The sequence below is a fragment of the Sorex fumeus genome, unplaced genomic scaffold (genome assembly GCF_029834395.1).
Source record: "Sorex fumeus unplaced genomic scaffold, SorFum_2.1 ptg000044l, whole genome shotgun sequence".
Taxonomy (NCBI): domain Eukaryota; kingdom Metazoa; phylum Chordata; class Mammalia; order Eulipotyphla; family Soricidae; genus Sorex; species Sorex fumeus.
In genome coordinates this window covers 55,417,930-55,433,089 of record NW_026606101.1, presented here as the reverse complement: position 1 = coordinate 55,433,089, position 15,160 = coordinate 55,417,930, and the positions used below count along the sequence as shown (strand labels likewise).

The 15,160-nt window shown below is 38.2% G+C and overlaps 1 protein-coding gene and 1 non-coding gene across 2 annotated transcripts in view; one reads left to right on the top strand and one right to left on the bottom strand.

The window, feature by feature from the left end:
* TPRG1 (tumor protein p63 regulated 1) overlaps nucleotides 1–15,160 on the bottom strand; it is a 144,322-nt gene that overhangs the window by 113,283 nt on the left and 15,879 nt on the right. The window lies entirely within an intron of this gene.
* On the top strand, nucleotides 8,557–8,663 carry LOC130030818 (U6 spliceosomal RNA). Its single transcript, XR_008793500.1, has one exon. It is a non-coding gene; the product is annotated as a U6 spliceosomal RNA (small nuclear RNA).

Genomic DNA, 15,160 nt, shown 5'->3' with positions numbered 1-15,160 from the left:
TTCTCTCTGCTTCTCTCTCATTGGAATTTCTTTATTTTCTTTCTGGAATCTCCCTCATATCCCTGACAAATTTTCTCTGTCCCTGGTAATTTTCTTTGCACATAAGTCTTCCTCTTTGGAATGGAAGAGATAGGCCATACCTGGTGATGCTCGGGGGATTTACTCCTTATTTCTGGTTTTGTGCTCAAGAAGGTGTTTAGGAAATCCTATTTACCAGCAGGCAATGAAGTATTGTGAGCTGTATTAAGGTATATGCCTTAGCCCCTGTACCATCTCTCTAGCCCAGAAGGACTATTTTTATTAATTCATATAGCATAACATTTCAAAAGCCACAGAACCATTAAACTGTGTAGTGTTTTTTACCAAACCAAGTAATATAAACAAAGTTTTCTTTCTCTTAACATGAATTACACTTTCTAGACCTACCCTACCTTCCTCAAATAGGGAATTTAGGGACACTTTGGAATCCCAGAAAAGAGAGGCCTGTTAGTGTTTGTAAATCAGCCAGCATGTTTATTCATAAGAAGCTTTAATAGTTGATTTTATAACACCAGTAGTAGCCTAAATAGGTTGATAATCTCAATATTATAATTATGTTTTTCTTTAATAATAATAAACATTGGCAGTCCACTAAATAGTCAAGGTTAATTTAATGTCAAGCAATTATTTCTAGCGCCTATTGCATTTCTAAATGCCAATGGTCTATTTTGTGTCTTTCAATAACTTAGGACAGAAGGGCCCATAGTGGTTATGAAGGAATCAAAACTTTAATGGTATGCTATAGATGGTAAACATATTATAAAATAATCATGATAGTAATAATGCTTCAATTCAATTTTCTTGGTTTAATTTCTTCTACCATGACCGACTACAAGGCGAGTCATTGATAATGTAGTAGGAAAAGGTATACACAGTTGGTTAACAGGAACCAGTAAGAGCTGGTTCTCATGTGCTGCTGTATCAAGGAAATGAAGACGGGCAAGAGTATGGCAGTGAGGAGTGAAATAGTCTTGGGAACTGGGGGCCTATACTGTATTTGATAGTATTCAAATTCAAATATTGAAAGATACTGAGCAAGATGGAACTTATGAATCTATAATTTATGTCTCTGGAAAAAAATTGTGATCTGAACTCCATAATCTGACATGTTACCATTCTTACTTTCTGGGTCCTTAATACCATTCTAGTAATTCTTAGTTGATTAACTCTTACTCATTATAATCCAGCTTCACTGAACTCTCTGGGTCCCCTTACCTACCTTTGTCAGCTGAAGATATACTTCTTTTTCCCCAAAATGATCGTCTCTGGCATACATTAAAAAAAAAACCTGTTCCTTCTTTAACCTGGATATCCCTTTGAATTAAGAATTGCACAGTGAGTTTTGTGTTTCCATAGAATAAGTGGCAGGACCACTTTTAAATATGTAGTAGACTCTTCTGTGGCTTCATTTCCATTTATTCTTTTAATGTAAGATTGAAAGTTCCTTGAAGAGCTAACCTTATCTTTCCATCAGCTACCTCTGTATTTTCATCTATTAGGGTGGAATCTGGCTTATAGTAAGTTCATTAAATATTTAAATTAATGCAACAATAAGTAATTTTTAATTTTTATAATTGTAACCACAATAATAACTGTCACTTTCACTGTCACTGTCCTCCCATTGTTCATCGCTTTGCTCTAGCAGACCCAGTAACATTGTGAGACTTGTTGCTACTGTGTTTGGCATATTGTATATGTCACGGGTAGCTTGCCAGGCTTTTCCATGCAGACGAGATACTCTCGGTATCTTGCCAGGCTCTCCGAGAGGGTCAGTGGAATTGAAGGTGGAGGAATTGAACTCGGGTCGGCTGGGTCGGCTGCGTACAAGGCATATGCCCTACCAGCTGTGTTATCATTCCAGTCCAATAATAATAGCAACAATAATAAAATTCAGCCCTTATGACAAAAATCATTGTGAACATTGTATATACATATAAAGAAATTAATCCTTAAATAAACAACCCTCTTTAATTCCCAGTTTGTAAATGATAAAACTGAGGCTCAAAGAATGACTGAGGTGACATATTTGTATGTCTGAACTCAACTAACTAAGTGATAGATCTGGGCTCTTAGCTGCGTCAGACTTTTTCATCCCTTGGCTTTTTAAGACTCCCGAATTGGTAACAGTCTTGGGAAAACAAACACTTCCAAGTACATTTGTGACTTCAGTAACTAAATGCCCTCCCTGTCCTATAATTCAGGTCACTCAGGGACCATTAGCTATCTGGATGAGGCTACTGCCATGGGGAATTTATAGAGAAAAGCAATGTGTTTAATTAAGTGGTTGTCGAAAACACCCACCCAGTATAAATGGATTCTGGCAACAGAGGTGCTTTTCTTGCTGCCAGAGTCCTGCCACAGGTCATTAACATCTTGATAGATTTGAGGCTCTTTTCAGCCCCAGTGCTTGCATCCAAGGTCGGAGGCAGGTCTCATTGGGCTTTGAGCTGCTTGGAGCCCAGATAGTGGAAGCAAGACTCTATGAATGGAGTGTCCATGAAGGGTTTCAAGTGGTAGAATCACAGTAAAATCCCAGTCAAGTTCATGATAGATTCTGAGCCCCTACTATGTGCTAGATACTACATTTAAAACAAGGAGACAGAAGTTCTTGGCAAAAATGAATCAGATGTTCCCTCAAATAGTATTTTCTCACAATGTATGTGCACAGGGGGTTATGCTATATATTGTCTAAAGAAAACCTAAATAAGAGAGACATTATTTGAAAATTAATATGGAGAGGCATCAAGCACCACAGAATCCCTGAAAGATAGGAAAGGCTCTAATGAACAGAGAGGACAAAAGTCAACAAAAATAGCCAAACGGATAAGTAGAATCACTGTGTTGTGAATTTGGGGGAACAGGAAACAGTTCATTTCAACGGAATTTATAAAAGGCCATAAAGATAATAGCATTGTAGCACTGTCCTCCCGTTGTTCATCAATTTTCTCTGCGGGCACCAGTAACATCTCCATTGTGAGACTTGTTGTTACTGTTTTTGGCATATCGACTCTGTCACAGGTAGCTCTTGCCAGGCTTCGCTGTGCGGGTGGAACACTCTCGGTAGCTTGCCAGGCTCTCCGAGATGGGCGGAGGAATCAAACCTGGATCGGCCTCATACAAAGCAAATGCTCTACCTGCTATGCTATTGCTCCTAGGTTACAAAAATACAGGTGAGGAAATTTCAGTTCATGACATGTAGAGTTCTCAAACCATGAACATAAGAGTAATCTAGCACAGAGTTTCTCAGATTTTCATGTACTTAGAATCTCAGATACATTCTCCAGACTCTAAGCCCTTTCATGAAGATGTGCCTTGGAGGGTATGACCTGGCTCCTTTTTCTGCTACTGCCAGGTCTGCTGTTCTTTAAAGGTAACAGGTTGATGTAAACATTTTCTTCTTCTCTGACTGGGAAGGAACCTAGCTGCTGAAGGGAAAAAAGATCTTTGTAGGTGTCCTAGTAGAAGGCTAAAATCCTGTTTTCTCTGAGCAGCAAAGGCTCATATAAATATAAGTCCACCTCATTATCTAAGGAAAACACTCAATTCCATGACTCCAGGTATGGCCAGTACTGCCGAAAACAGGACTAGCTTCATGATACTTCCAATGGGATTCCCACAATGTTTTCTTCCTATGTCTGAGAATTACCCTCCACAATGTTATATTTCTCCAAGAGCACACTATTTGAGTTCATGTGTTCTCACAATTGTTGAACATTCACATATATAGACTTGGGATCCTGTAAAAATATATATTCTGGTTAAATGTGGTTTTGATGGGTCCTGAAGCTCAGCATTTCTAATGCCAAGACCACACGTCCAGATAGGTGAAACTCTACAAAAATTAATGGGGTAAGGTAGGAGATATAGTTTAAAATGTGAATTTGGATTAGAAATCTTTTGTTTCCAGTCTCTTGGTCCTTTTATTTTTAATTAATTGAAATATTATTTATTAAAGATGTACTGTAGCATACTTCAGCATTCCTCATAAGATAATCAATTGTGACAAGATAAATGTATGATTAGCCTTAGCCGATCAAGGGCACTGTTCATCTGTCACAGGTAACTGACTTTTTAAGTTGATTTTAGAAAAAGTCTAAGTGAGGTTAAATGAACAGCACAAGAAAAGAGAGGAAAAGAGGGAAAGGTCTCTGAACATGCCCAGTGAATTTCTGACCTTTCTCCTCAGGAACAATAGACAATCAACAGAGAAACCTACACAGGCACAAAGATCATTTAACCAATTTATACTATAGTGATCACTGTGTCAGGAGATGAAAAAAATCACAAAAAACAACAAAGGAAGTGCAAAGAGAAGACAGCTGTCCAAGAGAGGGGTCCTTGGCAGTCAAGCCCTTCTGTGACCTCAAATAAGTAGCTGCCCTTCGACAGGTCATTCAATCTCAGGGTTTTTTCATCCATAAAATAAAGTCAATATTCCTCTTTGCCTTCTCCTATGAGTCTGTTTGAACAGCAAATATGGCAGCAAGTGTAAAGACAATCTCTCCCCATACAACTTTTCGGGTGCTTATACTCAAGTGATCAGTGCTGGGAAAACTGTCCCCAGTTCCCTGTGTCTCGATATTCATTTCTCTCTGAAGATGACTTTCCTCACATCAAAACATATTTTGAAATATTTAGAGCAACTTTTATTTTCCCGATGAATCTTTCTAAATAAGGATGAGATAAACAGACATTTCTACCTATTACAAGTCCAAGGAGCTGCATTCTGAGTTTATCTGAGTTTATGCTTGAGGAGCCACAAGTGACAATATAATAAGGGGCGAATCTGAAATCTCAGTGTAAGAGCAAGAAGATTCACTTAGTGAAAAGGTCAGAGGAGTTTAATGTCTTAGAGCCCAATGTCCACTGCCTTTGAGCTGTGCTGCTCTTAGATTTCTTCATTTCCTCCTCTGTAAACTCACAGTATATTTCTTCTATTTTTCAAAAAAAATATTTTAATTTTATAAAATTGTTATGCTAGTTCATTACAGATAGTATTCAAACACCAACCCCACCACCGAGCACCTTCCCACCACAATAAGAGGAAAGTGTGTGAAGATTGTTGTATTTCATCCTGGAACCATTGAAGTCCTTGTATAAGAGATTACAAACATATATGTTACCCCCCAAAAAATGAGTGCTACTTTTGGTACATCAGTGGGCTAGAGTATAAGAGGTCACGCTGCTGAATTATTGGCCAGGCGCTCAGGAAGTTCTATGTCACTCTCTTCCGGGAGCTTTATTTCATAGTTTCTGGATCATGATCATTGATGAGATTATATGGAGCCAGAGGCAGTTTATGGGTGTGGCTGCCATGCTACTGGAAAACTGGGGAGCTGACGGAAGAAGGCTCAGTCTTGTTGTAAGCAAGCTTGGAGATATCAGTCAAGGGTTCACCATACCTGAGTTTTTCTGCATGTTCCTCCATAAGTGAGACTCATTCTAGCCTGTGGAGAGCAACCTTGAGCATGGCTGTGCAGTTGGGTCTGGAGATTTTCGGCTCCTGGGGTTCTGCTAGGGAGGTGAGGGAAACTCAACCTGCCACCTCTGAGTTGCCCCCGTCTCACGATATATTTCTACCTCAAAGGTGCTATGACTATTGAATAAGGAGAGGCTGGAGTGATAGTACAGCAGGTAGGGCATTTGCCTTGCATGCAGACAACCGGATTCAATTCCCAGCATCCAATATGGTCCCCTGAGCACCACCAAGAGTAATTTCTGAGTGCAAAGCCAGGAGTAACCCCTGTGCATCGCCGGGTGTGACCCCAACAAGCAAAAAAAAAAGAGAGAGAGAAGAGAATTTTTAAAAGCTTAAATTAATATTAAAATAGAAATATTACTTATTTTTATCAAAAATAAATGAAATTGTCTTTTTATTTTTTTAAACATTGAGTCTTATCCTGCTAGATCCTCTTACACAGTGCTTAAATTGCATATAGCTATACAGACAGATATGTAATTTCTAGCTATAAACTTTTATATGTATAAACACTGAAGTATATACTCATATATGCATGTAAAAACTTTGAAATTTGTGGAGCTATTGACTGTATGAAAAGTAATTGCCCAAAAATAGATGGATTATGGAAGCAAAAAATTTTACAATAATTATATAACAGAAATAAAGCAATGGAAAAGCTAAAAACCTTCCACTTAGAAAAGATCCTCAAAATCTTAAGTATTTGATTAATATAAGAAATTAGGAATAGGCAGCCCTTGTAAAAACACTTGATTTAACTTAAGTTCTGAATAAATATTATCTGCTAATATCATTATCTTCCAAGAAATATTGGAATTATTTTTACCAACAATTTTTATCAACATAGAAGTTTATTTCCATGGCAATGTGTCTTTTAAGAATAGTACATCTCTACATGAGGCACTCTGCTGAATTAATGAAATATGAAAGAAATAAGACAACTTCTGACAGCAAAAAAGAAAAAGAATAGTAAATCTCTAATGGACTACGGAGTATACTAAAACAAATTCATTAATGGAGAACAAATACCTACAAAAGTTTTCCTAGCTACAGTGATAGCAAGCAATAAATCTAGATTTCCAAACTCGAGTTTTCTAATTCCCAATTCAATGCTCGCTATGACACTAGGCTATCTCCTCCACCTCATTCTGTTGTCTATGTATTTGAAGTAGGTAGTTAATAGGACTTTGTGTATTTATGCTACCAAAGCTCTAGAGTAGATACCTGAGTGGGTTGAGGGGGAAGTAGGCAATGAAAGATTTGGAAGTAATTTTTACAATACAGAAGAGTTACAGTTACTTGACCCCAGTTGCTAGGGCAAGCTGCAAGCCTTCTCTCTTAGGAATAAGAGGACTAGAACAACAGCTCCCCTCCGCAACTCCACATCACCACCACCACTTCAAACTTACTGTGTGTGAAGGAAAACCCCATTCTCCTCCACCTTTGTAAACCCCTCAATATGCAAAAGTGTATAGAGTGTTTTCTGCTGAAGAGCCACTATTCCTATCATATCATCCTTTCTGAGATTTTGTGTCATGTCAAGATGTTCCCCTTGGTACTGGCTTAATGGATCACTTTAAAAGTACACATAATTGCTTCAAGAAGTCTTTTACCAGAAGGGCCAAATGAGACAGTGAATGGAGCAGGACAAGTTGAGCTAAAAGCCGTGCTGTGCTGATAGCTGTAGAAACACGTAAAATTCCAAGGAGGGCTGAACTGGAGGCCTGTGTCCTAGATGGGGGTCTCTGTAGATAATAACAATATCAGCAGATAATATTTATTCAGAGGGGTACCGATAGTACAGCGGTAGGGCATTTGCCTTGTGCACAGCCAGCCTGGCCGAACCGGGTTCGATTCCTCTGCTTCTCTCAGACAGCCTGGCAAGCTACTGAGAGTATTCAATATACCAAACACAGTGACAAGAAGTCTCACAATGAAGACATTACTGGGCCCGCTTGAGCAAATTGATGAACAACGAGAGGGCAGTGTGGCCAGATGATTTATTCAGAACTTAAGTTAAATCAAGTGTTTCATAAGTGCTTCCTATACCTATTCTATTACATTAATATTCTGATGATCTTTATGTTAACCCTAAGTTGGATCTAAGTAGCGTTGATCTTGGCATACCTCCACTTCTGCTTTTGGTCTCTTGTCCATCCATGTCATATTCTCCCTCTAAATGCCTTGTGATGATTTTTTTTTCTGATTTAACTGACTAATACATACTTAGGTATAAATTTATACTGTCAAAAAGAAGCTCATCTCAAGTAATTGAGGGAAAATCCTTTGAAAAAATTTTAACTGACTTCTTATTTTATATCCTTAGATGCTGGAGTGACAGCACAGCAGGTAGGGCGTTTGCCTTGCATGTGGCTGACTTTGCCGGCCTGAGTTCGATTCCTCTGCCCCTCTCGGAGAGCCCAGAAAGCTTCCAAGAGTATCTCGCCCACAAGGCAAAGCTTGGAAAGCTACCCGTGATGTATTTGATATGTCAAACACAGTAACAACAAGTCTCACAATGGAGACGTTACTGGGCCTGCTCGAGCAAATCGATGAACAACGGGAGGACAGTGCTACAGTGCAGTGCTACAGATACTATAGAAGATAGAGGATATAAGGGGAAAAAAGAACATGTCAAAATCTTAGTTCCTTAAAAAAAATACCATTAACATAGTTTTTGGATTAAGGTAGTATTTGGACTCTGTAAATACAAGTCCAGGGCCAGAAATGTAGCTCCATGGTAGAATATATGCCCTGTAGGTATATGGCTCTGAGTTCAATCTCTAGTATCGCACGGTGACAGTCACAGTCCTCCCGTTGTTCATCTATTTGCTCGAGCAGGCCCAGTAACGTCTCCATCATGAGACTCGTTGTTACTGCTTTTGGCATATTGAATACATCACGGGGAGCTTGCCAGGCTCTGCTGTGCGGGCGAGATACTCTTGGTAGCTTGCCGGGCTCTCCGAGAGAGGCGGAGGAATCGAACTTGAGTCGGCCATGTTGGCTGTGTGCAAGGCAAATGCCCTACCACTGTGCTATTGCTCGCTTCGGCAGCACATATACTAAAATTGGAATGATACAGAGAAGATTAGCATGGCCCCTGAGCAACGATGACACGCAAATTCATGAAGAGTTCTAGTATCACAAAGTAAAACAAAAACCAACAGTTCCATGAGAATTCTTGAAGGACACCTCCAACACAATTGTTTTCCTCAAAGCATGTATACATATATATATATATATATATATGCATATATATAATAAATAAGTTCTCTAAAAATTAAATGACAAGAGCAATGGGGCAAGATTAAGTGAGGTTGTGTGCACAAAATTTCCCCGATAGTGTTTGGCATGCAGTCGCTTATATATAAAGCAGTGATCATGTCCTTCTTAATCCTGGGTGATAGCACACTTGCCCCATTAATTTTCTAAGGCAAATTCCTAGATGACCCTGGGTTGCTTCCTCATAGATGACTCAACAGAAAGACCCACAAAGACCAGTTACATTAGTTACTAAAAACTGTCAGTTCAAAACATACCCTCCACTGAATGCTCTTGAGATAAATAACAAAATTTCATTAGTCATTTCATATATCTATATATATATTTATTTATTTATTTATATGTGTGTAAGAAATATGAAAATATAAGAAATAAGAAAATATAAGTAATATATAGTTGTATATATCATGTTGTCCTCTGAATAGTGCTATAAGGATATATTTAGAGAAAAAGCTTGTTTCCCAGCTTGGGCTGGAGGTAAGAAGGGTAGGTGTTAGAACAGCCAGTGGTATGGTCAGAGTCATAGTACGGTGGGTAGAATGCTTGCCTTGTGTATAGATGACTGAGGTTCAATCCCTATTGCCTCATATGGTCTCCTGAGCCCCACTAGGAGTGATCCTTATGTGCACAGCCAGGAGTAAGGTCTGAGTACCACCATGTGTGTCCCCCAAAACAAACAAACAAACAAACAAAAAGAATAGCTGATGATGCCCAGTCAGGGGTCCAGGACACAGATTCTCTGCAACCTTGACACCTCTGCTGCATTGACCATTCATTGTCAACCAATCCAAACTGCATCTATGTCTCAGTGAAAAGGGTGACTTGAAGCTGAGAGAGAGAATAGTTTTAAAATGCTGGAAGAATAGTTCCTCAATATTTTCTGTGCTATTATAGCATCACAGTCATAGACACAACACATTTTTAAGTTTCATCTGCATTGATAATGTATTCACACTTTCTTAAATTTATACAATCAGCAGAGCACTAAACCAAGCTTTGATCTCTAGTGTTTGCTGATTTCCATTGTAGAATAGCTGCCACCAGGGTCAATTCCAAGCTCCCGCAGTGATATCCCTGAATGTGCAGTTGGAAAGAGATATGCAGTAGCACACTAGAGTATATATAATTGCTATCAATAGCCCCAAGAGCATACATAACAGCCAAATTAAGTATGCTAATCATAAAAAGGAGTTGAGTCTAATACTTCTAAAAAAATAATTCGTGTAAATTTGTGCAATTAAAGTTTCATAACTGAGAATTGATTCACAAATCACTCCTTCTGAGCCAACACGAACCTTCTCCAGCACACTGCTAGATCAGTCCTCACTGATACTACACAAGTATCTCACATATCACCGAGTCTCCCATCTATTTATAGATCTTTCACATTTCAAACATGTCCTGGTCACCAACTCTCACTCTCAATTCTGTATTCATAAAGCTGTGATATGGCAGCATAGTATAAATTCACTTTTTGGAAAAACTAGCACAGGGCCCTTTATATTATTTTTATAGTACTTTTACCTACAAAACTATTAATATATTTGGATATGGTGGGCTGATCTGGACCTCCACAGAGAACATAAAATAAAGTGCATACATAGTCTTTTAACTTTCTAAAATCAAAACCTGTCTCAATCTAATTCACATCTGGTCCCAAGAGTTTGGAAAAGAGATAATGGAGATTGTGTAAACTTCATAAAATATAAAGTCACTCTTCCTCATTAAAAATGCCTTATCATTACTTCTGAGATAGAATCTAAATTCATATATATATGTGTGAATTTAGAATCTAAATTCATATATATGTGTATATATATATGTATATATATATATATAGCCTGGAGTGATAGCACAGTGGATAGGGCATTTGCCTTGAACATGGCCGACCTGATTGACTCGAGTTTGATTCCTCCGCCCCTCTCGGAGAGCCCGGCAAGCTACCTAGAGTATCTAGCCTGAACAGCAAAGACTGGCAAGCTACCCATGACGTATTCGATATGCCAAACACAGTAACAACAAGTTTCACAATGTTATTGGGCCCACTTGAGCAAATTGATAAAATATATATATACATATATATATATTTATGCATATATATATATCACAGAAAGTCTGCAAGCAAGATATAGAGAACTCCTGGTATTTTCTACATTGTTTTCCTATTCCAAACTACTCTTGGAGTCTCACCAACACCAATTAAAGATTGATCTGAACCCTCTGATGTACCATATCCTATCATTTATCACTTCATCTTAGTACTTTTTCTTCCATAGTTTCTATTTCTCATGTGCAAAATGGTCATCACAGAGACAAAGCTCTGGTTTTCATTTTGTGGGACACACCCTCTTGTGCTCGACTTACTCCTGAATCTGTGCTCAGGAATTTTTCTGTGCTCAGTTAACCATACACAGTGTTGGGGATCAAGACAAAGTCAGCTGTGTGTAACACAAGCACTTTAACCCCTGTTCTCTCTCTGGCCCCAAAGCCACCACAGTTATAGTGAAATAAACAAGTTTACTAATAGGAAGATAATTTGTAAAGTGTTTTTGAAAAGGATTTTACCCTCATCAGTTTGAAATCAAAACAGTTGATTTAAAGCCGAGGCTTGTTTGTTTGTTTGTTTTGGACCACACCAGTGATTTTCAGGGCTTATTCCTGACTACACACTCAGGAATTACTCCTGGTGGAGCTCCAGGGACCATATGTGGTGCCAGGGATCAAACCAAGGTATCTCTCCTGGCCTGGTGATGCTTTTTTAACTGTTGAATGAACAGCAGTTGAGAAAGGAGAGAGTTCGTCTACGGCCATACCACCCTGAACGCGCCCGATCTCGTCTGATCTCGGAAGCTAAGCAGGGTCGGGCCTGGTTAGTACTTGGATGGGAGAAAGGAGAGAGTTATGCTATATCAAGAAATAAAAGGAGTTTAAAGTTAATGGAAACTGACAGAAATAAATCCAAATTCTCTCTCTCTCTCTCTCTCTCTCTCTCTCTTTCTCTCTCTCTTTCACACACACACTCTCCCACAAATGCTAAGCTTAAAAACTTAAGGGACTTGGAAGAGTTACAGTGTTTTTAACTCACAAGAACTGGATGGATGTTTCTCTGTTTATTATGAAAGAGAAAATGGGCAAGAGAAACCTTAAGCATTCATTATTCTAAGCCAGTATTTTTCATGTTTGCTTGTTTTTTGCTTTCTTTTGCTATTGTTGTTTGACTTGAATGAGGAGGTGTTTTTGATTTATTTGTTTTTGCTGTTACCATTTTGCCTTTCTCTACCCTGCAGCAACCACAATCTCAGAACAAACAAGTGAACCAAACGTTTTGAGTGTGAGGTCATTTAAAATCTTTCCATACTCCCTGCCTTTGAACAAGAGTCTTCTACCTTATGCTTGAACAGTCACAGTGACTGGAATCCTATTCACTGAGTCCAGGGATTGAATCATCTCCTCTATAAATGTCAGTTATTTTCATTACAAAAAAAAAGCCTAAGTCAACTTGAATGCTTAAGAGACAACGAGAAACTGGCAAATTATTTCTAGAGTAGAAATTACCGGAATCACATAATTTTGGGAAGTAAACAGGGGAAGGAATAAGAGTACTTAATGGAAAAGAAGACATAGAAAAAAACACAAACAATTACTGGTTAAAGAGGAGATATAGAATCTAAATTCAAATGAACAATGTCTACAAGCAAACAAGAATATAAGATTGTTGGAATTCTATGTGTACAGCATGCATCATGCATCCTTTTTCATTGTTTTTTACTATGAATGTGTACTACAAAGCATAAAAGAAGTAGAAAACTGGTTGCCAAATAGTTCTTGCCGGTCAACGCTTTAAATTTTTTATTATGTTAAAATTGGTGCAAAACCTGGGTCTTACTAGTAGAATTGAACCAAAAAAAACCTTCCAACCGCATCAAAATGGGGAGAAGAAACAAACAAAAGCTTCCTCAAAAAAGAAATATAAATGGCCAAAAGGCACATGAAAAAATGTTCTACGTCACTAATCATCAGCGAGATGCAAACCAAAACAACAATGAGATATAATCTCACATCACAGAGACTGGCCCACATGAAAAAGAACAAGAACAACCAGTGCTGGAACAGATTAGGAGAAAGTAACTCTCTTTCATTGTTGATGGGAATGCCAACTGGTTCAGCCTTTTTGGAAAATAATATGGACATTCCTTTAAAAAACTAGAAATTGAGCTTCCATATGACACAGCAATACCACTTCTGGGAATATATTCCAGGGGTGCAGAAAAAGCATAGTAGAAATGACATCTGCACCTGTATGTTCATTAGCCAGAATCTGGAAACAATTCAAGTGCCCAAACAGATGACTGGTTAAAGAAACGTTGGTACATGTACACAATGAAATACTATGCAGCTGATAGAAAAGATGAAGTCATGAAATTTGCTTATAAGTGGATGGTCATGAAGAGTACCATGCTAAGTGAAGTGAGTCAGAAAGAGAGAGACAGACATAGAATGAGAGCACTCATTTGTGGAATAAAAAATAACATAATACGAGACTGACACTCAAGGACAGTAGAGACAAGGGCCAGAAATATTGCTTCATGGTTGGAGGCCAGCCTCATGAGTTGGGGGAGAACTCAATTGGAACAGAAAAGGGATCACTAAGTCAACGATTTTTAGAGGAATTGTTCAGGATGGGAGATGTGTGCTGAAAGTAGATAAAGGACCAAACATGATAGCCTCTCAGTATCTGTATTGGAAACCATAATGCCGAAAAGAAGAGAGAAAATATGGGGGAAATTGTCTGCTATAGAGCCAGGGGGAGGGTTGGGATGGGGGTAAGGACGGCAGATACTGGGGACATTGGTGTTGGGAAATGTGCACTGGTGGAGGGATGGGTGCTTGATCATTGTATGACTGAAACTCAAACATGAAATCTTTGTAACTGTATCTCACAGTGATTCAATTAAATTAAAAAACTGGGCCTTAGGGACATAGCTGTTTCTGTTTATTTGAAAACTGTTATTTTAACAAACCATCCTCAATGAGGTTAAATCGAGCCTAGTACAAACCAAAGCAGATCACACAATCTGATTTATTTTTGTACAATTGGCATCTAATTACTGAACTTTTATATCCCTATAAAATTTACATACAAATATAACTGAACAATTTCAATCTAAACTATTAAAAAAAAGACTGATTCTACAATCACCTCCATGCTCATGGCCAATCACTACAGTCTCAGGATGTGAGAGTGAATCTGTTGAAAAATTCAGGTATGCAGATTTTGTGACTGAAATGTCTAAACTCTCACAGAGTTGGGAATGGGCAGCCTCCCCTCATCTTCCTGTTCTTCAAGGAGCCTAGCTGTCACACCCAAGAACTGCCTCTGCCATATAAGCACATGATCCAGAGACGCAAAACAAATCTCAGAAGAGATCAGCAAGCTGCGAAGATGCCACCAGACTCTGAGCCAGACTGAGTCTCATCCAAAGTACCCTGGAGGCGGGGCTGGGAGAGCCCAAACAGAGCCTAAACAGAGCACTGATAGACAAAATCACCACTATGTACCAGCAATAGCACGCCACTTTGGATGGGGTCTAGAGTGAAAAGCAACTGATTTCTATTAAAAAAAAATAGCACAGAAGACTCAACCTGTGACAACATTTTAGTAAACTCTTATACAAGGGCTTAATAGCTCCAGCTTCAGAGTGAGATACAACAGTCTTCACACACTTACTTCTAAGGAAATGTTTTTGATCATTTTTACCAGATTCTGCATAACAAGCAGTACAAAGTAAAGTTTTAAGGCCTGTAATTGGGGCAGGCTTGGGTGGTAGTTGTGAAAATTCTAAATAATGGTGATAGGAAAGTGTAAGGGTGGCAGGATTGGTGTTGGAATATTGAATGTAAGAAATCCCATTGTAAACAACTGTATAAAAATAAAATAAAAATTTAAAAACTAATAAAATGGAAAATTTTAAAAACTAGTTCTAATATTTAAGAATTTTTAAAGAGTCACCACTGGATTTTAAAAAGCCATATTTATGATGCATTTTTTGTGATGATGACATAAAAGGTCATCTTTTAACTAACAGTACCATTTGTGAATGCAGGAGGGAAATAAGGTATTTTGAAAAATCCTCTATGTACTGGGAAGTATGCCAAGAATTTTATCTTATCTTTCATAGTTGTCCTGGTAATTATTCAGGTCATATGATCTCCAATTATAGATGAAGAAACAAAAACTTAGAAACTTTCAGGCTGATTTCTCAAAACGTGTTTAAAAAATTATTTTACTCACTATGTTTTACTTTCAATGGTATGGTTTCAATATACAACATTCTAATACCAAACCTCCAATGGCATGTC